A 22,453-nucleotide genomic window follows, 5' to 3' on the forward strand; every position below is an offset into this window, starting at 1 on the left:
TGCCACTTTGGCCTTATTGGCTCAGCTATACCCCACCTTGAAGTCACCATCACATCTGTTCTCTGACTGAGGCGTAAACCTTGGGAAACCCACTGCTGTTTAGCTCTGCCTGTTCCTGAACGCCCTCAACCATGGAAGTATCATAGCTAGCATATAGTCCTATTTCCTTGAGTTTCTTCATGGCCCTCATCCCCCTCTCACATGTGCCCCAGATGTTTGGAATCCCAGAGGCCAGGGCGTGAGGATGTCCAGGCATCCTTGAGTCCCCTTGTGTGAACAGAGGCAACTTTGTGATTCCTGGAGAGAGATTCAAGTGTCTCCCTTCTGAGGCTAGCCTGCGTGTCTGGCTTTTCCTATGACGCATGGAGGAAAAGAGAAGAGAGGCTATCCCTTAGAATATGGAAGCGGGATGCTGAGCCCCAGCATTTGGAGGCCACATTGGACCACAGTTAGTTTTAAGCATTTCGTCCCAGTCTCTTCCCTTGAAAGGGAAGCACTCCTTAGCTGTATGTGGAATTCCTGCTACTAAGGTAAGCAAGTAACCCAAAGATGGCATCTCAAGTGAAGGTTCCAGAAGTGCGCTGAAGATCAGAACACCAGCCCCTGAAATGGGTATCCTTGTGCAGTGAGCAACAGGGTACCGCACACACCACACACACACACACACACACACACACACACACACACACACACACACACACACACACACACACACACACACACACACACACACACAACCACTAGAACTGCTAGGATTCTACAGGATACCGTACATAACACACACACACACACACACACACACACACACACACACACACACACAACCACCAGAACTGCTAGGACTTCAGATTCTACAAGGAGGCGGGCATTTCTCTTGTTGCCAGCCATCTATTATCTAAGGCCGTGTCCTGGCCACTCCAGTGAAGTTGAAGGTTGATTCTTGGTGAGCAGTGTGCAGCCTCTGGACTTAAACTTGAGTAGCAAGGGTAGGACAAGGAGGGTCCACCCGGGGGAAATCTCATAGCAGTGCTGCTGCCCTAGGCTTGGCGTCTGCTTGCCTGCTTTTGAGATGTAACTCTATTCATCTACTTACTGGTGCAGAAGTTCAAACCTAGAGCATCAGACTTACTAAGCACACATTGTGCCAGGACACACAGCCCCAGCCCTTGCTGCTGTGCATCTTTAGAAGGCTACCATCACCACCCTGCATCTCCTCTAATATAATGTATAATATAATATAATTAATATAGTATAATTAATATACTATAGCTATGACCCCTCCTCCTGCGGGTTGTTTTTATAGAAGATCAAATGGGATTCTGTAGGAGTACTCTGTTCTTTCTTTGACCAAGACAGAGCAGGTACAGGACACTGCCCTCCACCCACTAGCAAGACTCCCCTGTGAGACAGGAAACCCGAGTGGCAAGTAGGTTGGGCAGGAGAGCGGTGCCTTGCTGGAGATGACATACTGAGTGTACTTGTTGGCCTTGGGTTTCTTTGCTTCTGTTACTCTCTGACGTGAGCATTGGAGTTCAAAGAGTTTGTAAGGGTCACTGGCCCAACTCCTTTCTGCTCTGAGAAGAGACCAGCACAGAGTGAACCATAGTCTGACCAGCATCCCTGACCCTTGAAGGACCAAACTGACACCATAATGGCTGTCACTGTTGTTCTTCCTGCCCCTTTAACAATCCTTTAAGGGAGTTGCTTATCTGCTTTTAAAGTTTTTTTAAGTCAAGATTTCATATAATCCAGGCTGGCCTCAAAACTCCTACTGGTCCTCCTAATACCACCTTCCCAAATCCTGGAATTACAGTCTTCAACACCGTGCCTCGCTGTTGATGCTCAAGGATGGAAAATTCCACTCCCAACTCCATGAGACGGGTCACAGTCAAAACCCAGCGCAAGACCAGGGATGTAGTTTGGCTGGTAGAATACGTGCCTGGCATGCACAAAGCCCTGGGTTTGAACTTCATAAAACCAAACTTGGTGGTACATACCTGCCATCCTGACACTCGGCCAGTAGAGATGGGAAAATTAAGAATACAAAGAGTCATTCTCAGCTATACCCCGAGGTTAGCCTGATCTATATAAACCCCTGTCTTTAAATTTTTAACAATAAGCACACTGTTATTAAATTCCTCCTTCAGACTATTTGCACATAAGGTGCCTGTGATTCAGAAATTAATTTACTGATAGACTTAGGTCCCCTTCCCAGGATACGTCTATGCACCTATTTTACTGTCTCCTAAACCTAGAAATTCTGAGATACCCCTGGTGCCAGGCACTTCAGACAGGGACTGGTCAGCCTACGCACTAAGCAGCTAGGGAGCAGATGTGTTGACTCTTCCGCGTGCTGTGGACGCTGGGCAAACACGGCACACGCATTCTCCCCTTTGCTCCTTACAAAAATCTTAAGCTGGGACTCAGGGAGATGAGTGACCTGCTGGACATCCCTAAGTAGCAAATGGCAGGACTAGAACTCACACCCAGGCACACTGGAGTCTCGGCTCAGGCTGTGTCCCTGAAGGAGGAAGAGGATGCCTAGAAGAGGGAGGTTGAAATAGGCAGGAGCACACTTCCCAACCGAGGTAAGTGGGCCACTGGCTCAGATCTCCTGACCCAAACCCATATATCAGTTGCCTTGGATGATGCAGTCTCCACTTAAGTCAGCCTACTTAACTACTTAAGTCAGTTCTTTCACTTGACCTCAGGGAGTGGGCACAGAAGCTGAGGCAGGCCCAGACCCATACAGTTCTGGCTTTCTTTGCAAATATAAGACCCTGAGCCTTGTCTTCATCCCCTCAAGTTGAGGACTCATATCTGAAGCCCTTAGCTCATGGCCTTGAAGTGGGGTCTCCTCCACCCTTACAGGCCTCTGTGCTGGACACAGAACGCTGTGGGCTGAGAACATCTCCAGCAAGCTCTCTAATGATGCCTCCTCAAAGGACAGTGAGGGCAGCTAGCTCATGGCTGAGGACGTAGGAAGGCTTGGTTGAGAATGTTACCCTACCTCAGATGTCCCCCAAAACAAAGCTGCTGTAAGAGGAGAATGAGGACGACATCCCAGGCAGAGGGGAGCATATGGGCGAGGGGCCCTGAGCACAAAGAGTGAGGGTTCCAATCTCTTCCCTGTATCACCCAGAGCCTCGAACATCTTTGGTATGACAGGATCAGTCACCTACCTCTGGGGCTCTTGGATCTGAGGAGTTAAGGGTTCTGAGGATGTGGGTGTCTGGAAGATCTGGTGCTCTCTCTTGGCTCCTGATTTCCAGCCACCCATGACACCCAGGGCTCTGTCAGCAATGGTTGTTCCTCGGCTCAATGAGTTAATTAGGCCAAATTCAATTACATACCATGCTCCCAGGTCTGTCTGGAACCTGAGGCGGGTGTGGGCTCTCATTGCTCCAGAGCATCCAACAGCAGTGGCTTGGATCCCAGGGCTGCCACACTGCACATGCCCTCTGAGTAAACCGAAGCAGAGAGCAGGCGGTGCGTAACATGCTACCCCAAAACACTTTGACCTGAGCACATCATAGACAACAGAAATCTACAGCTCACAGCACAGAGGCTGGCAAGTCCAAGATCAAAATGCCAGCTGATATGGGCCTGGTGAGGTCCTCTGATATCTGCTAGCATCTTCTTCCTACATCCTTTCTTGATAGGAGGAGTGACAGTGCTTCCTCAAGCCACTTCATCTGGGAAATCAACTCCTTCCTGAGGGTGTAGCGTCAGGACCTTCTCACCTTCTACTTCTCACCTCTCACCTCTCACCTCTCGCCTCTTCATAGTCTCGTGCTAGATAGCAGATTTCTAGTGGGACACACACATTCTAGAGGAACACAGCGCCCAGACAATAGCATCCCCAGACCACAGTGGTCCAGAGATGAGGCCTCTTTGACAGCCTGGGCTACTGGCAGGGATTCATTGTTCCTCTACCCCTGGAACATCCCAGAGCTTGGTAGACAGAGGCTGAGTCTCCACAGCCCCCTACTCCTGCGTGACCAATAGGTTTCTGTCCATCTCCATGTTGGCACCAACTGCTGCCCAGCACATCAACTAGCATGTAGGGAGAGCAGTGACACTAATAAAGGGGTAAACTTGAGTCCATACACACAGGTCCCACAGCAAGCACCAGACAAAAGCCATCCAAGCCAAGGCCAACATCGTCTAAGGCCATGAATGCCAATCTAAGAAGCTAGACCTTGGAACTTAGTCCTGGCTACCATAGAAAGCAAGGTCGATGTTTAGAAGGGTGACATGGTCAGCTTTGCCTTTTAGAAGCCTTAGCCAGTAAGAGCAAGCTAGGACCAGAGGCAGAAAACACAGTTTAGGGATGGGAACAAGGCTGTATGTACTGGGGTGGTAGCTGGGAAGGATAGAGTGCATCTCTCCAGCATCTTACCTGGCTACACCTCACCCTGGGCCGCCAATATGCCAGGCCTCTGAAACTCAGCTGGTGTGGAGAAATTGTTCCATGCTTGATACCCAAGTTCCTGGTTCTGAATATGGTATATAGCTCTTTTCAGAAAAGGAGGGGTCTTTACATTAGATTCTATTAATTAAAATGGACATTGATTATGCATTTTTAATTCTAAAAATGATAACATGTCATTTATAGGACAGTCATAGAACATAGAGAGTAAGGGGTAGAACTGAAATTCTACCAGTAAGCCAATAAGTTGGTAGCTCTCCATTAGTCATCCAATAAGCATTTGTCCAGCACCTGTCTTGGTCCAGGCACAGATTCATCAGGAATGCAGCAGTGAACCAAACAGAGTTCCTGCCTTTATGGAGTACCTAGTCTAAGAGAATTAGAGCCTTGGTAATAGCTCCAGGAGACAGAAAGGCAAAGAAGTATGGTATGTCTTCCACTTTAGAGGTGGCTTCTTGGTCTTTAGCATGATGTGTAATGAGGGTCTCTTGCCTGGCCCGGTGCCACCTTCCCAGAAGATGAGCAAGGTCACTCCAATGGGGTGACTGCTTTCCTTCTTGGGGCTTTCCCAGCCAGACTTAGGAAAGCCAGTGTCCTAATAAGAGAGGTACAGAATCCACAGTAGCTAATTCACTGGTGGTAGAAAGAAACCAAGACCCAGAGAAAGATGGTGACCTGCCCTTGGTCCCCCAGCAGGTCCACAGAGCTTTCTCCCTGTCAGACATCTGCTGCTTGGCTGAGCTCAGCCCCAAGGAGCCTGATTTCAACATCAAGCCTCCTACTCCTTGCCCTGCCCTGGCGGCCACCTTCAGATTTTGCCCAGACAGACATTCCTGCATGGCCTGTCTGCTCACGTCCAGAACCTCTGGAGGTGGGGGACATCTGGGATCACACTGGGGAGAGGAAGAAGCTGTTTGCTGGCTCACCTGAACCGCTGTGGGGAAATGGGACTGGTAAGAAATAGGCAGCCCCTTCTCACCCCAGACAGGGAGAAATAGGAAGGGTGGCACCAGGTAACAGATTCCTGGCAAAGCTCATGGGTCTGCAGAGTTCTGAAACTTCTGCATGGAACACTGAGGTGTCAGGGCATGCTCCCATACTCAGATCACTGCTGCTCTCTCCTTCTCTTGCACCCCAAGCAGCAAGGCCTTTAAAAACTAAGCCTAAAGGACAGGTCCTTATTGTCCCCACTTCTAGTCCCCCAACCCCACCCCATTGCCATCCTCAACTTACACACCTAGGTGACAAGTCACCATCATACCCAGGAAGTCCCCTGCCCTCTTCATGGTCTTGCAAAAAGCGCAGGGCTAGGAAAGATGACTCAAGGCTGCAGAACTTCCCCTGGCTGCTAACTTGCTGTGAGATACAAAGCAGCCCCTGAACCTCTCTGAGCTTCTGCTTCCTCATTTAGAAAGGTAAGTTGCTGACCTAGGTTGCAGCCTTGCCTGATCCCCAGCCTGGCCAGTACTCATTGTAACATCAAGTCCTTTCCCTATCTGAACCTCACTTTTGTCCTGTGCAAAGTAGGTTATATCCCTCAGGCTGCCTCTCATAGACTGGGAAGTGTTCAGTAACACAAGCAGACAGACAGCAGACAGACAGACTGCTCTGGCAGGAAAGGAAATTGCATTTCCAGCTCCAAAGAACTTATGTGGGTCTAGGCCTGGAGCCATCTGGAAACCTTCATCAGGTCTGTGTCCTGGGAGACGAAATAAACCTCCCAGGACTGCTGTGGCATGAACGTCTCAGCTGCCTCTGTACCCACCCCTTCAAAAGCAGCTCTAGCAATGGGAAAAGATTCATTAGAGGCCTGACTCGTGTGGTGTGTATCCACTACTTCCCGGCCCTTTTTGTTGGCCAGTCTGAGCTTCCTGTTCAGACAGACTTCCTCCCCGGGAAACAGCTTGTATTCTGCCAAACAGCAGGCTGGCAACCCAGTCCCTGGATAGGCAGGCACAGGTAGCTAGGACATGCGGATCTCTGGAGCCTGTGATTAGTCAGCGTACACTAGTTCATTTCTTCACTCCCTCATTAATACAGGCAGCTGTTCTACCTCCTTTACACAGAAACTATTTATTAAGCATCTCGTAGAGCACATTCTAGATACTGCCCAAACAACTCTTACCAGACAACAGTCCCAATTGACAAAGAACTTGCCTTTTAGCCAGAGAGACAGAATTAAACAAAATAAATACTTGAAACATCAGAGTGGCAAAGCTAAGATAGAAAAGAAACACAGGGTGAGGCGAGAAGGATGAGAGTGTGGGACAGTGTGGTTGAGGAAGGTCCTCCAGGGAAGAGAGGACCTGCAAGAGGTAGCAAAGTCAGGATAGAAAGCTCTGGAGTCTGAAGCAGGAGGGCATCTGGAGGCTGCGGCATCTGGAGGGGCAACAGAGACACCAGGAAGAGATGGGTGTAGAGCAATGACTGGCCACAGGGCCTGGGACCCACCTCATGAGCCATAGTCAGGACTGAGTCAGCTAGAACCTCCGGAATCACAGTGGGCTGTGATCAAAGGGATCACCTCAGGTTAGTTTTCCCAGCAGCCAAAGGCCCCAAAGCCATGTACCACAATGGTGTGCATTAACTGTCTCACAGTTTGAGGGGACCAGAAGACCCAAGACCACCAACATGTGGGGCCTGTCAAGCCCCTATGTAGGTGCCACGGAAGGAGGGCCCTCCAAGCTGCTGGAAGTGCCTTAGCTGGTGCTATGAAACCACTGCAGCTTCTGACGCCTCCACGGCCCTTCCCACTCCTCCTTGAAGAGGGTACACATGTCTGCTTGTTGTATCCAAATGTCCCAAATGTTCTCAAGGACACTAGCCATGCTGGACCAGGGCCCACACTCATGACCTCATCTTAACTCCATCTTCGGCAAAGTCTGTTTCTAAATAGGGTTTCCTTCACAGGTCCTGGGGACTTCAGCCTTTGGGGAAGCATACAGTTCACCCCAATACCATGACTTCTCAATCTGTCTTAACTGTCTTCTTGGGTTTTCACTAGGACCTGCCATTGGGTGGTCTCACCCGCTTGAAGAGGGTGTCCAGTAGACTCTGAAAGCCTGGCTAGCATGTCCAGTGCTCAACTCTTAAACCTCTGCCTCCTGAGTGCCTCATGGAGTCCAGGAGCACAGCACCTTGCTTCTTGCTTCCCCTCCAGCCCTGGAGGGGAGGGGCAGCTCCCACCCTGGCAGGTTAGCTTTCCCAGCAGCATCAATCCTGTTGAGGGGTCCTCATGGGCACAGAGCCTGAGTCTGGCCCCCTTGCCAGCTGAGCAGGTAGGGGGCAAGGCAAGCAGTTCCCTAAGACTGGTGGGGCCATTCTGAGCCTGCTCCTAAATCCCCACCTTACTTCCCCACCACTGCCAGCCCTGCAAAAGCTTTCCTGGATCTCCAATAACCTGGAAATTGTAGGGTTTCTTGGACATGCTGAGTGGAGGTGAGGGACAGGAGCTGGTGTTATTTTCAAAATGAAATGATTATAGGATTTGGGCAGAAGCCAAATGCAGGGTTCTGAGAAGGCTGCCTGGTCTGGGCTGAGGAGCCATGCTGGGTGTGGGGGGTGGGTGAGGAGGTGGGGTGATTCCAGGAAGGGGCAGGGGATACTATGATGGGAGGAGGGAGGTAATGAGGTCTTCCCGTGTCATCTCAGGTGGAGCCACCCCTGTCAACAGCAAGTAGGCCAAATATACAAACGTTGGGCTTTAAAGAGAGAAACTCTAGGAGCAATGTAAGAGTTCTGCACACTATGCTGGCTCTGTGGCCCGGGTAGGCACCATCAGTGCTGAGTCTAGGCATCTCATGCCAGACAGTTTAATGTGTAGCATGTTAAGGATGTATCAAGGTTAGAAGTAGCTTAGATGCTTCCCAAACTTCTCCTGGCCAGCTTATCACCATTCTACCTTCCATGTGGTAGATAATAACTCCCGATCCAGGGCAGTAAGGATGCTATAAGTTAGTGCTCAGGATGTGCTGAAACCTACAAGCATCCAGCAAGCATTCAATGGCCAGGTCTAAGAATAGAGGGGGAGCCAGGCCTGGTACCCTGCACTGTGTCCCTGGTATAGGCGAACTTCTAGGCTCCCATATTGGTCAAACCTTACCTGTGCCTTCCATCTTCAAGATTAAGAAGGACTCGGCAGTGCTCAGGAAGGAGAATGGCAGAGGAAACATCGTCCTACAAGGATGTGTCCTTTATGTCCTGACCATGCAAAAGGAGACAGACACATCAGGATCGGTGGTTCCTAGGCAGAGCCCAGGAGGTGACTCACACTCAGTGCTGTCATTTGATCCTTAGTTGTCTGTGTGCCTGGTGCCCTGTGACCCAGTCTCTTTATGGGTGATCCAGAACAGCATTCCTTTCTGTCCCCTCTTGATCTTCTCCGTGCTCCAGGTGCACACCCACTTGGGATCTCCCTGTTCACCCTACCTTCCCACTGAGTGCCTGAGTACACAGCAGTGACATCTCTCTAGGTCATCAGAATCCTTGGTCATTCCCACCGAATCAGCAAACTGCCTGAGTTAGAAGTCTGCTCCTTCCCTGGTCTCAGAACCCAATGCCCAGAATCTGAACCACATCAAGGTTCATTGTTCTGCCTTCCCTGGTCTTGGGAGTTTGGCTTGTGCATGACAGACCTGCCTGCCCACTTAGCTTGCTTGCCTGCCTGCCTGCCTGTCTTCCTTCCTAACTTTCTAATGACCTTTGGGCCCCTACGCCTCCCACTACCAAAAAAAAAAAAAGCTGTAAGAGGGAGGTGACCCAGTTTGGAACCACCTTTGAAATCCGGGTCTCATGCATCCCAGGTAGATGCCTTGGTTCCTTTTCTTATTGGAACTGATTCTAGCTCATCGATGAGCTGGAGGAAGTCCCTCCTTTGACCCAAGCTTGGGACTGTGATGTTCTGGCTACATAATCTCCCTTCCCATCCCTCCTCTCTAGCGGGTCCTGCAGAGGGCGGGCTCCCCACTGACTGGCGCACCGTAGGATAAAGCATCCCCCACTCCGGAGCCAGCCAGCCATGCCACAGCACTGTATTTATTGGCGGCTCCTCTTCACTAAGGCCCACGACAGGAGTTCAGACCCCGCGAGAAAAGCCACCCGCTATTGATCCTTGGTCAGGCCTCCGGAGCCTGGCGGACATTCATCAAGGAGCCACAGCATGGGGCTACAGCTCGCCTTTTCTTTCTTCTTGCTTTCTTCTTCCTCCCAAGCCACCCACCCCCCCGGGGGTGGTCCGGGGGAGGCCCGTGTGGGGGCTTGCGGAGGTCACTCAGAGAGCTGCTGAGCGTCAGTGAGTGGAGTCGCAGGATGCCTTTGTCTGCGGCCTCTTTTTGTAGATCCTTATCAAGGCGAGCGCGGCGGGGTGGGGTGGGGTGGGGTTGGAGCAGTGGCTGTGGGCCCCGAGCTTTTGAGCAAGTCTTTGGAAGTTAGAGATGTGGAACTTGGAGTGAGTCAGGGAAAGCCCTTCTAAAGAAGACAGTGTGAAGCCGAAATCCTAAAAAGGCTGCTAACCATGAGGGCCTTGAGGGATTTGATTCCAGAGAAGAGAGCCTAGAAATTAGCAAGTGAAAGGGGCCAGTTTGGACTGATGAATGGGTGCTTGAAAACAATTTGTTTTCTTAAGTATGTAAATATGCTAGTGAAGAGTATTTACTTTTTGGGTTACCTTGGAAAACCCTGAATCTTGCATATTAATTCTATCCTCTGGTGCTTCGAAGTGGGTCCCTAGGAGAACTAAGAGGAAGTAGGAGGCAAAGCGACTGGAAGCTGTCTATGACTTCTAAAGGGTTTCACCAAGCTCCCGCCCCTAAGGTGTAAACTTTGCTCAGTTCCAGCCTGAATTTCCACTCAACCTGCAGGAATTATCTTTCTTCAAAATATGTATAGTGTGTGTGTGTGTGTGTGTGTGTGTGTGTGTGTGTGTGTGTGTAATGTGTGAATATGTTTGCCGGCTTGTATGTCCATGTTCCACTTGTGTGCCCGGTGCCCTCGGTCTAAAAGAGGGTGTTGGATTTTCCTAAAACTGGAGTTTCAGATGATGGTGAGCTGCCATGTGGGTACTGAGAACAGAATTCTGGTCCTCTGCAAGAGCAATAAACCTCTTTTAACCTCTGAGCCATCTCTCCTGCCCCAGGATTATCTTTGCAAAGTTAGTTCTTTCTGCTACTGTGTGTGTGTGTGTGTGTGTGTGTGTGTGTGTGTGTGTGTGTGTGTGTGTGTGTGTAAGCCCTCGGCAGCTGAAAAGGCCCTAAGAATCAGATGAGAATTGTAAACTGTCATTGTACAAAACTTTAGGAGTGGGGAGTTTCTGGTTATTTAGTGCTTGGATTCTGGTTAATTGAGACTTGAGCCTTGATATTGTTAGGTCAGCCTGACACTACAAAGTAGGTCTTAGGTACATATGTCTCCATGCTTGCTTCTGAAATGTGGGCCAAAGTGTCCTGCCCTGTCAACTGGCTATGCTGAGCAGTGGAAGAGTCTTCACATAGTTTCTTGGAGCCCCCAAACTCTGTGGGGATGTTTGGAGGGCCAGGGTCTCAATAAATCTCCCACTGAGTAAACGAATGTGTTCAAAGAAGCCATTAGAATACAGGAGGAGGTGAAAGTGAACCCCCTGAAATGTGTGCACAGTCCATCCCCCAGCACTGCCCCAAGGTTCCTCCAGGAAGGAGATGCCAATTAATTTCACTTGCAGAAGCTGGTTCTTGTGCAAAAAGAAAGCCAGTTATGAAGTAGGAATTAATCCATTTAGTGAGCTCCTGGGAGGGAAAGCCCATGACAACTGCATTTCCAAATGCCATCCCAAAAGTGATATTTCAAGTGGCAGTGGGTGGGATTAGAGCCTGCTAACGACTTCTGTCAAACAAGGAGCAAGAGCCTAGTATCTAGATAAGTGATTTGTCTTGCCACTTCTGCGGCCCGCAGCAAGTCAATCAGAAACGCTGAGGGGGCAAGTCAGGAACTCATACTGGAGGAGCGTGTGCCATAAGAAGAGCCCTCAAAGGCGAAAGGGGTCAGTTCCCCAAGCTGGTGAGATCCGTATCAAATGCAGAGAGTTTAAAGACGCTCTTGGCTGTCTTTCTTGAGGGTGAGTGACCTGCCTTTCCTACTTTACTAATTGAGGCAGTTAGGAGCTCATTCAAACAACTTTCACTGGTGAGTGGGCGGGTTTGGGGGGGGTGCGATAAAACAGTCTCTCCCTAGTGAGTGATCTAGGTGGGTAGAACCCTAAAAGGAGGGAGGGGAGCCGACCTCTTTGGGCTGGACAACTAATGGGTTTCCAGCGGTGCCTATGGGGCAGAGGAATGGGAGGGGCAAGCATAGGTTGAAAGCCTGGAGCCCCTACCACTACTGGCTGGAAGGAAGAGGCCGCGGCCACCACAGGATGCAGAGTCAGGAAGACGGCAGCACCGGGAGCAGGGGCGGGGCTGTGCACAACAGCCGCCTCCGATTTCCCTCCTGCCGCCGGCTGCGGAGCACAGGAACTCCCCAAAGTCGGAAAACCAGAGCGTACGTGCGCCAGTCCACCTACCCTGGACCCGGCGTTCGAGGAATGCCAGGGCCTACAGGGAACCCCTATGCAGGGAGGAAAAAAAGATGTCAAGCTCCTGATCTCCGTCCCCACTAACCCGTTCAGAAATCCCTTTAAACCCTGGTTGTAACTGGATGTCCCCAGCCTGCCCCGCCCCTTACCCGACAGAGGCCACCGGGGCCCCGCTAAGGACCCTCATTAGCATGGCCACTTGGGAAGATTCGGGGGCGAGAGGCACCCCGAGTCAACCACCGCCAGCGCCTTCCCAGAGGACCCTCGGGCGACAGCGCTCCAGGAGCCCCACTCTCACAAGTGTTGCTTCCAATTAATTGCCCGGGCGGGGGAGGGAGAGGGGCCTGGTCGCCGCCCCCGCCCGGAGGCTGGAGCTGCACTCGTCGGGTCGTGCGTTCGCTCTAGCGGCGGCGTACACCAGCACCACCCCTGCGTGCAAGTTTGAAATGTGAGCTGCCTCCGATCCCCAGTCACTAGTCCCTCGCAGTGAAGTGGCTGGGCTGGCGGGCTGCGCACGCGAGTGAGTGCGGGCTGCGGGCTGCGGGCTGCGGGCTGCGGGGCGGGGGTGCGGGCGCCCGGCTCGCGGGGCGGGGAGGGCTCCCCGGAGACGCCGACACAGGGCCGCTCGCCTTTCATCGTCCTCCCGCGCTCCTCCTCCCTCCCCTCCCCCCGTCGCCGCGCGCCCGGCTTCCCCCGAGCCCCCGGCCCCACGCGGCGGCACGCAGGCTGGGTGGTCACGCCCGCGGGGTCCGGGAGCACGGCGCAGCGCAGCGGGCCGTGGGAAGTTTCTCCTGCGCGCCCAGTGCGCCCCCGCCCCCCCGCGCGCCCCGGTCCCCATCCCCGTCCCCGAAGGGCTGTCGCTTGCGCCCGGGCGCGCGGCTGGCTGCCTCCTCGGCGGCGGCGGCCCCATTAGCGGAGCCTCCGCCTGTGATTGGCTTTGCCCGGAAGCTGGAGACGGGCGATGAATAATTGATGTGGTGCGGTAGCCGGACAGCGGCGGCGGTGGCGGACGGCAGCGAGCGGGAGCGCGGGAGCCGGAGCGCCCTCGGAGCGGGCAGCGCGCAGCGAGCGGGCGCCGGAGCCGCCTGGGGCCCCGCGCCGCCGCCGCTGCCGCCGCCCCGGCGCGGGCGGGGGATGCAGGCGGCGCCCGCTGCCTGCTCGCAGCCTTTGTTCGGCGCCGGCTGATCCCTGCCCGGAGTCGCTCGCTGCGGCCGCCGCGAGCTGGGCTCCAGCCTCCGGGGGCGCCAGGGCGGGACCGCGGACTGTGCAACTTCTAGGTGAGTGTGAGGCTGGAGGGGTCGGCGCGGGGCGCCCGCGGGCCCGGCCCCGGCTCCCTCCGGGTGCAGGGGTGAGTGTGTGCATGTGTGTGACAGAGGAGAGCTGGTGCATTGTGGGTAGCACGGTGTGCTGCATGGTGTCTGCCTGAGGCTTGGCCGTAAGAGTGGCTTCAGCGTGCACCAGGCCCATTTTGTTCACCCACAGAGGAGACCTTGGTTCCTCCTCTGGATGCGAGTGTGGGTGGGGGACCAGACAGAGTGTTCCCCCACGCCTCTTTCCTAAAGGTGAAGTGTTGATTCCCCAGCAGACATTTTACAAGGCTCCATCTCTGGTAGGTTCCCTTTGCAAAAAAATAAGAACTACCCCACTGGTTAGAGGCAGTGGCTAAGGGATTTAACTTAAAGCTACTCCTTTGTCAGAATGAATCCTTGATGCTGGAGAGACCTGGAGACTTGTATGGCTCCAGGGGCACAGCAGAGTTCTGACAAGTGTTTGCTGAAAAGGCTGCTGCTGGTGATGATGATGGTGGTGGTGGTGGTGGTGGTGGTGGTGGTGGTGGTGGTGGTGGTGGTGGTGGTGGTGGTGGTGGTGGTATTGGTAATGGATGATCAGCCTGCACTAGAGGCCCAGGGGGCTTCTGTAGGGGATGTGGGTACCTGGCATCGGGCTGTATCAGGCTGTGAGAATCCTCTACAAGACCTTGCAGAGAGGTTTCTCAGAACACTGCAGGGGCTAAGAAGCAGCTGCCAGAGGTCCCCAGCATATGGCTTTAGTGTTGGTACCGAATGCAGAGATAAGTCCCAGTTCCTGGTTCCCGTGGACGCCAGCTGTAGTAAGACTAGGAGGGCAGATAATATTCCTTAGATGGCTTCAGGAGAGCACCAGGTCTTACAGTGGGGCCCAGGTGTCCTGCCCTTGACCATCAGGCTTAACTGCCAATGGGCCTGGGCATAGCGAGTGGTTTTCTAAGAGGGAGGTTTTGTGAAGCAGCTGCCAAAAGTATTGGTACCAATATTTTTTAACAGCCCATCCTTAAGTGTAGGCTAAAAGTCAGGCCAAGGAGTGCACAGGGCCATGTCACCAGGAAACCTGGATGGTGTGTAGAGAGGTTCCTCCATTTCAGGGGCTCTGGATCCAAAGCTCATCTCCCACCGCACAATGCATTGAGATTTAAAGTCTATATGGCTTATAGTAAGTCTGTTCCTCCTTTTTTTATATCTTAACCAGGCAGTGACTACCCTGTAAGTAGCTGGAATCGAGTCCCTTCAGGGCTATTTTTACCCCAAACTTCCTTAGTGAGAAACCACCAAACGGCGAAGCTTTGGTGAGAATCTGAGTCTGCACCGGAAACAGCCGCCTGCACAGAGTTTGAGGCTTGCTTCCTAATGCTGCTTGCTCTTACTCTTCCCTGCACAGCCTCCCTCAGCCATGAACAGTTGCCCTCACAGCCCCACACACTCCAGAAAGAAGCCCCTGTATCAACTGGGGGAGTGCTGGGGCCGGGAGGATGATGTGCTTAGCCCAGACCAATAGAGAGTGGGGGAAGCCAGCATAAGTCCTGCTGGAGCACAACCTTAACTTTATGATGGGTCCCTTACCAAGGTGCACCCCACAATGCTTGGCAATGAGTGGATACTCAGTGTGTGTGGAGGTGCGGAGCCCTCTGGCAGGCTTGTAAAACTCTTCAAGATCTCTGTCCACACGGGTTGAGCGCCTACTCACCACCCAGCCAGCCATATGCAGATCCTAGGAAGTCTAAAATGAGTTCCTGGGCGTAGTTAACCAGCGCCCAGCCTGGGTCTTTCTGAGTGGCGCTTGCTAGGTCACCCCCACTGAGGAATGGCTGTTAAGCTCGGTGGAAAACTACCATCCAATATGGCTGCTTCTAAGTTTCAACTGATTTAAGAATCAAAGTAATATTCATTTAGTTCTTTTATTTTTCCTCCCAGGTGTTGGGGTTGTAGGCGTGTGTCACCAGGCCCAGTTTGATTTGTGACTAGTGCTTTTTTGCACACAAGACAAGCACTGTTATCAACCGAGCTACATCCCTGGCTGGAGCCGGTTTCTCACGCTCAATAGCCCCACAGGCTAGTGGCCACCCTACTGGAAAGCTTAGACTATACAACAGCCGTCTTCTAGTGGCACAAAGTTCCAGTAGACGGTGCTTGGTGGAGACTTAGAAAACCTGAGGTGAATCCACCTTCTGTCAGCGCAAGCCTGTTAGATTAGGCTTTCCATGTTCTTTGGAGTTATGGCAGCCTGTGTGTGGGGCAGGCATAGACTAGCCAGTGCTCCCAATTAATACCGGGGTTAAATTTTACCGGAGGACTAGTTGCCAGCACTCTGCTGTGCAACAGAGGTCAGCCAGGGGGCATGGATGGGCAGCAGTCCCGGAAGCGACCTCCCTGAGGACTGTCATGGTGCCGGCAAGGCATCAGGCTCTGTGAAGTCATGTATCGATCAGAAGGTCCTCAGAACAGGCAGCGCTGAGCTGGCAGGGCTGAAGGGGAAGGGAAGGTACTCTGGGCCTGGGAGGTGTTTACCTTGCTGGATGTGGCTTTGGTCCCTCAGGAGGGACCAACTTCTCCACAAGGAAAGGGACTCATCCCTGGGCAGGTAGGCTGTTTGCTTGGAGCCACCCCAGAGAGAGAAGGACCAGCAGAGAGAGTCTCAGGGGGAAAGGGAAGTCTGGACACCCGGCAAATGGTACAGAATACCCCATGCCCCCTTGCTGTCCTCCACCAGGGCCCTCCACCCCAGTATCACAGCATACCCACTGGGCTGTGCTTGCTCTGGCACTCCCCACAAGCCCCAGCTGCCTGGGAACCTCTCCAGGGCCTTTAAACAGCAGCAGCCTCCCGAGGGAGCTCGCTCAGGGAAAAACAAGGCCCCCACCCTCAAAGCACATGCAGCTTCCCAGGGAGCTCCTGAGCAGTACCTCTAGGCTGGGAAGGACAGACAACAACCATTACCTAGGGACAAGGGACAAGGAACCAAGGTCATAGCAGGGCAGGCCTAGGATGGAGCAAGGCTCTTCCCTTACCTGGTCTTCTACAGGTCCCTCACTGAGAGCTGGAAGCTAACAATTGAACTGCTGCTTTCTTTCCTGATCCCCTGCTCCAGCCAGGCAGTGTGGCTTGCAGCTGTGTCCCTGTGTCCTGAGCCTCCTGCCTCCCAGCAGAGGGTCTCACTGTACTCTCTGCCTGGCTAGGCTCTGGGCTAGCTGAAGGGCTGCTGGCTTTCTGCACAGCTGAGAGAGAGAGTGTCTTCCCGACCCATCCAGGGGGATGTGAAGGATGAGAGAGGCTTTGTTTGCAATCTCAGCTTACAGCCCTGTGAACAAGACCCCTACAGGCTACCATGGTGCCCTTTTTCTTCAGAATCTCACTGGCAATGGACCCCTCCAAGAGGATTCTGGGAGTTAAGCCTTGCCTGTCCATGCTTATGAAAATCCTGGGACTGGGTTTTGTTGGCCTCTTCCTTCCCAGACCCCAACAGGTTTATCTGCCAGTGGCCACCCAGGCAGTTCAGGGGGCCCAGGTTGTTTTCATCTCATGGTAGTCAGCCTAGCCGTGTCCCTGGCTTCTGCTAGAAACCCACTCTAGACCTGTATAATACTGTGGATTCGCCTACAGTCCCTGCCTCCAGGTGAGGCCTAGCCTAGGGCAACAGCAGGTGCTGCCCGAGGGGCTTGTCCAGGATAGTCCTGCCTCTGATGGCATTTTGCTGGCATGGAGCCCCTCTGATTGATTTTAGCGGGATGAGCTCCCCACATACTCTTGACAGTGTTCAGGATAAACACAATTCCTCTGGCCCAGCCCTCCAGTAATGGTATCTGTAGGCAATTTTGTGACCTTTGACAAGTCACCTTGGGGTAGGGGTGGGGCTGAGGGTTCTGATAGGGCTGCTCTATCTGTACAGTGAAATAGTGACTCTGGGGCTGGGTCAGCCTGAAGCTTCCCAGAATGAGCGAGTGGGATAATAAATGCCTTGTGGGTGAATGAAGCGAGGTGTGGTACTGGAGTAGATGGGAGATTGGTGGACCAGAGCCTCCAGTGCAGGCTAAGTGCTTCGTTGTGAACCCTCCCAGGATTAATTCCCTAGGACAGTGGGGGAGTGGTGGAAGATTTTGGAGCCACGGAGGCTCCTAGAACTACAGTTCCCAGGAGCAAGGGTGTTGTAAGCTACAGGCGGGACCTGGAAGAGGGGAGGTTAGCATCCTACAGTGGGAATGCCCTTACTTCTGCTGGCAAAGTGAAAGCCCTCTCTGGTCACAGGGCTCCTGTTTTGCAGTTGTCATAGTAAGGGTCAAAAGCAGTGCTCTGAATCCCCCAGAGCTCTGGGAACTTGCTGGAACTTGTCCAGACCTCCCCAGGCTGCACTCTGAACTCTCCTGGAGAGAGGGAGGAGAAGGAGGAGAGGAAGAATAGGGTCCCGTTTGTGGTCCTGTAGCTCCTTGGGTCCCAAGCAGGTCTGGGAAGCTTTACTGCACTGAGGGCATTTTCCCAAGGCTGGGGCTATGGGGCCAGGTAAAAGAGAAACCCCCAGGGCTTCTCACATCCTATTGGCTGCCCAGGATCTAATCCCTGTCCCCAGGGTCAGAGCCTGGGGTACCTCATGATCTATAGGACCTTGTCTGTCTCCTAAGAGTTTGTCTCTGATTAGTAGAATCGCCCTATACAGAGAACATTCTACATCTGGTTCCATTTCTACTTATGCTTGGGAGGACTTTGAAAAATGGGAGGGGCAGCATCTTTCAAAGGGGAAAGAAGCAGCAGCCCCCAGAGCCTGCCTCTCTTCTCCTTCCTTCCCTTCCTTCTTTTTCCCCCTTCCTTCCCCCATCTTCCTTCCTTTCTCCTCCCTCTTTCCCTTCCTCCTTTAATTCCTTCCTTATTCCTTCTCTTCCTCCCTTCCTCCTTCCTTCCCTCCCTCCTCCCTTCCCTCCCTCCAAACCTCCCTTCCTTTCTTTGTTCCTTCCTTCCTTTTTCTTCTCTTTGCAGTGCTGGAGGTTGAGCCTATGGCCTCTGCTCACAAGCTAAGCAGACTGCACTTTGCCTTCTTTTTATTGGTAATTGGCACAGTAAATAAAGGATCAGATCCACCGATACAAAGTAGCTCTTCACACCTTCTATACTAGACAAAGATCAGACCAGAGTTGGAACCGGCTTTCATCTCTCAGTTCTGCTGGGTCTAGGCCCGGCTCAAATGCCACCACCCAGGAAGCTACCTCTGGTCCCCAGCACACATCAGCATGGGCACAGGATGCTGAAGACAACAGCAGAATGAACACAAGCCCAACAAAAAAAATTGTACCTGCTTAAAACATTAAGAGATATTTTTTGCAGTGTGTGTGTGTGTGTGTGTGTGTGTGTGTGTGTGTGTGTAATTCAACTATACAGTTTTCAAGTGTTTGTAATGACAGTGTTATGTCACAGTGTCAAAAGGTTAGACAGTTAGACACATCAGCTTGGGATCACATACCCACAGGTGTCACCTTGCTTGACTGGGAGGGCAGAGAGGTTATATATGAGGGATGTCAATACTGGGTGCCTCATTATTGTGTTACATGCGCAGCCCAGGAGACAGGCTGGTGATGACAGAAGTGGTCGTCTACGGAGTAAGTGAGAGGCCTGAAATCCTGCGAAGGCAGGGGGATTGCCATGAGTTTGATACCAACCTAGGTTACAGAGACCCTGTCCAAAACAAACAAAAAGTTAGTAGAATCACTCTGTACAGAGCATACAGGTGCATTTACACAGGTTCTTGTCCTAAGCTTAGGGTGCCAGGATGCCTCTGTGGTACACAGCTTAAGGAGTCGCCCCTTTCTTGGGGTCCCCACCTTTCAAGGTCTGTCACACAACCCCGCCTATTTGGTTGTGTTTTGTGTTTTTAATTTAGGGATTGTTTTTTGAGGCAGTCTCACTATGTAGCTCAGGCTGCCCTCAAGCATGAACCAACATAGCCCAGAGCATGTAGCTGTTTAGATGTATTAGTTAAAATGAGAACTTTTGGGGTTTTCGGCTCCTCGGTCCCACCATTTGAAGTTCTTGATGGATACCGTATTGAATGGTGTGTAGCAACAGCCCAGAAAGAAAGGAAGTTCTGTTGGGCAGTGTGGTGCCTAAAAGTCACCGAGGGCTCTTGAAGATGTCTTATGAGGTCTGTGGAGGGTAGGATCTGTAGGGGGGCCTCAGACTCACAAGATAGAACCTGCCTGCCTGCCCCCGCCACCATCACCACTGCCTCACGTAAGCCTCCTAAAACAGGGTCACCCAGGGTATTCGCAAGCCGTGTTGGAAAGTAATTATGAAACCCACATCTGTAGTTTCCTGGGTGACTTTGGGTAAGTCACTTAATTCAAGCTTGTTTCCTGATCGATAAAACATCTGTGCTGCCTGCCTGGCAGGCTGCAGTAGATCACAGGGCTGTAGAGCGTTTAACTCTGTGTCTGGGACATAGGAGTTGCCCAGTAAATGACAGCTTGACTCATATCTCTCCTGTAGTTCCAAAAGTAACTGCTCCCAAGCCTGAGAGATGGGGTTCTCTCTTGACCCTCCTTGCCTACAGCCTTCTCTGGGTCTCAGTTTCCTATTGTGCACTGTGAGCAGAATCTTGGCTGTGCCCTGTAGACGCGCCGCCCTTCCCTTCCTTCTGAATGGCCACTGTAGCTGGAGAGTCCGAAATGGTGTGTGTGTTGGGGGGGGGGGGGATGACGGTGTTCTTGTTGCCTTCTGTCCTGGTGTAAAGCCGCAGGGCTGACTGACACTGGTGACTGGCTGGGAAGCCCCAGCTCAGGCCCCAGCTGTGGAGGAAGCACCCAAGTGCTGGCAGCTGCTTTCATTTCCTTCCTGAGGCTGGAGCTGGGCGGGAGTCTGCATGGGGGTTCCTAAGGCCCTCGGGCATCTTTCACATGAGATTCCTTTCTGGGATCTATCTGTGGCCCATCAAAGTCTGGATGCCCCTGGTTACCTACGCAGAGGGTCTGAGAGCTGAGCTATGCCAAGGTTACCCTGTATCCCTAAAGAGGATGGGAACCCGGTCAGTCCTGATGAACCATTAACTCTTCTATCTCTGTGACAAGTCTCTGTACTTGTATAAAACCTGCCCTTCTAGAGGTATACCACTCTTGTTCCCCACAGGAGGAGGCCTCTTACCCAGGTACTAGACTCACTGCCTAGCCACGTACCCTCTCTCCGTTTTCCTCCTCTGAGACTGTTGCTTTGCTTAGCACCACCATGGACTAGTAGCCATGCAGAATTCCCGCCTTCCATTGAACCTGAGACACCTGGGTGCCTTGCTTGCCCTGGGGTTCACTAGGCCCGTTGCCATGAGCTCAGGGCTCCCCCAGTGCTTACAGGAGAAAGGTTTGTGGTTTCTCTACAGGGAGTTGAGGACAGTTGGAGGGGGGTGGGTGTTTGTTTTTTTGTTTTATTTTGCTTTTGGTTGGGGATTTAGCTCAGTGGTAGAGTGCTTGCCTAGGAAGCGCAAGGCCCTGGGTTCGGTCCCCAGCTCCGAAAAAAAGAACAAAAAAAAAAATTATTTTGCTTTTGTTTTTTACCAACCACCATCCTCTAATGTTTCCAGACAGTCCCAGGAATGCCCCAGCAGAAGTCAGCACCCAACACATCAAATCCCTGCCCAACCAACTGGGCCACACAGAGCCATGGTCTCTAGCGACTAGGGAGGTTACTGGGAACAGAAGAGGCTCCCAGACATCGTCAGTTTGTAGGAAGGACCAAGGGCCCTTCCACTTTCCTCCCTTGTGGGCACAGCATAGGATCTCCTCCCCCCCCCCGGTCCTGCTGCCACCCAAAGGCCCAGTGAGCAGCAAGCAGACTGGGGTACAAAAGAAACACCATTACCAGGTCCCTCCAGCCCACACATCTGACCTAGAATCAAGTCTCACCAGGGCCAGGTTGATCAGGGCCTGGTAATTCTCTCAGCTTTTTGTCCTGGGCTCTCTCCAGAAAGGTCTTCAATGACCTAGGTAAATTTCTCTTGTCTGGTGGGCACCCCTGGACCTCTGGGGTTTCTTCCCAGGTTGTGGGATCTCCCACCTTCAGGAGTGCCCCCATGGACTCTTCCCTATTTAAAACCCAGCCCCTATTAAAGGCCCGCTCAGACTAGCTTCCCTGGTCCTGGGTCCTGTTAACTGAAACTTTGCTGTTCCCCACTCAGACAACCTGGAGCTTGTAAATGTCAGTAGTGCACCATGCTCTCAGCCACACCTGCCCAGAGTGTGTCTCCAACACTCTACTGGGGACCCTGGAAGCCTGACCTTTCTGTCATGCTCATTCTGATACATATGCCCTCCACCTGCCTGTTGCTACTGCTCAGTACTCCCCCCGTTTGTGCAGCAACAATGTATTCCAAGTTTGTAACTGTAGCTCATCCAAGTTTGTGTGCTCAGCATCTGGGCGGTTGAACTGCAAGCAAGTATGTTTTTGAATGTGTGGATGAACAAAGAACAGGTTCTGGGTGGGGCCTCTGCCCTCATGGGAGTTTAAAGTCCCCGAGTGGGACTGGAAGGCTTCTGATGTGCAGGGCAGAACTCGTATCTGGAGGTGAAGGGGATAGGCCTGATGCAGAAGATGTGTGCTAGAGGAGAGATGGACAAGTTGCTCTAATATGACATGGGTTTCTGGTGTGTGTGTTGGACCATGTGTGTGTCCATATACACCAGTAAATGACATTTCCACGTTGAATCATAGATGAGGCTCTGGGGTGATATTCCTGTGGTTGTCAGTAGATACTGTGCGTGGTAGAAGGATGAGCTAACCCTTTCCCTGTGCTAGCAAACCTGGAGCCATGCCCACAGAAATGCATTCCAGTAGAGTATTTCTAAGGGCCCTGTTTCCAGAGGTAGCCCTCAGGACAGGAGCAAGGAGCCTAGGAAGCTAGGGTGATTTCAACAAAAAGAAAGGCTGAGGTAGCCTCCCTCATCCTTGGAAATCTAACTGCATATGATCCTCTCAGGCCTGAGGAAAGGGAATCCTGTGGCTTCTCCCTGGAACCCACAGTCATCTCTGTCATCTCCAGAAATAGGAAGATTCTGTGCATGCCATCACAGTTACCCTTCCTCATTTCCTTAGTGGAGCACCTGAGCATCCAACAGAGAGGGCTTGTCAGTTCCTCTTCCTGCTTAGCACCAGAATTAAAGGACCCTGGAAAAGCTGGTCTCTGAGCCCTCAAAGTGCAGT

At 52.4% G+C, this 22,453-nt stretch overlaps 1 protein-coding gene across 4 annotated transcripts in view; it reads left to right on the plus strand.

The window, feature by feature from the left end:
* Zmiz1 (zinc finger MIZ-type containing 1) overlaps positions 1-22,453 on the plus strand; it is a 93,555-nt gene that overhangs the window by 22,858 nt on the left and 48,244 nt on the right. The window contains exon 1 of one of the 4 annotated variants that reach the window (XM_032919118.1): positions 12,429-12,495. The exons of the other annotated variants lie outside the window; for them this stretch is intronic. The gene's annotated coding sequence lies outside the window, so the exon portion shown is untranslated. Of the gene's footprint in view, positions 1-12,428; positions 12,496-22,453 lie in introns of those variants that run through there. 4 annotated transcript variants of the gene reach the window in all.

The sequence above is a fragment of the Rattus rattus genome, chromosome 13, assembly GCF_011064425.1.
Source record: "Rattus rattus isolate New Zealand chromosome 13, Rrattus_CSIRO_v1, whole genome shotgun sequence".
NCBI classification, from domain to species: Eukaryota; Metazoa; Chordata; class Mammalia; order Rodentia; family Muridae; genus Rattus; species Rattus rattus.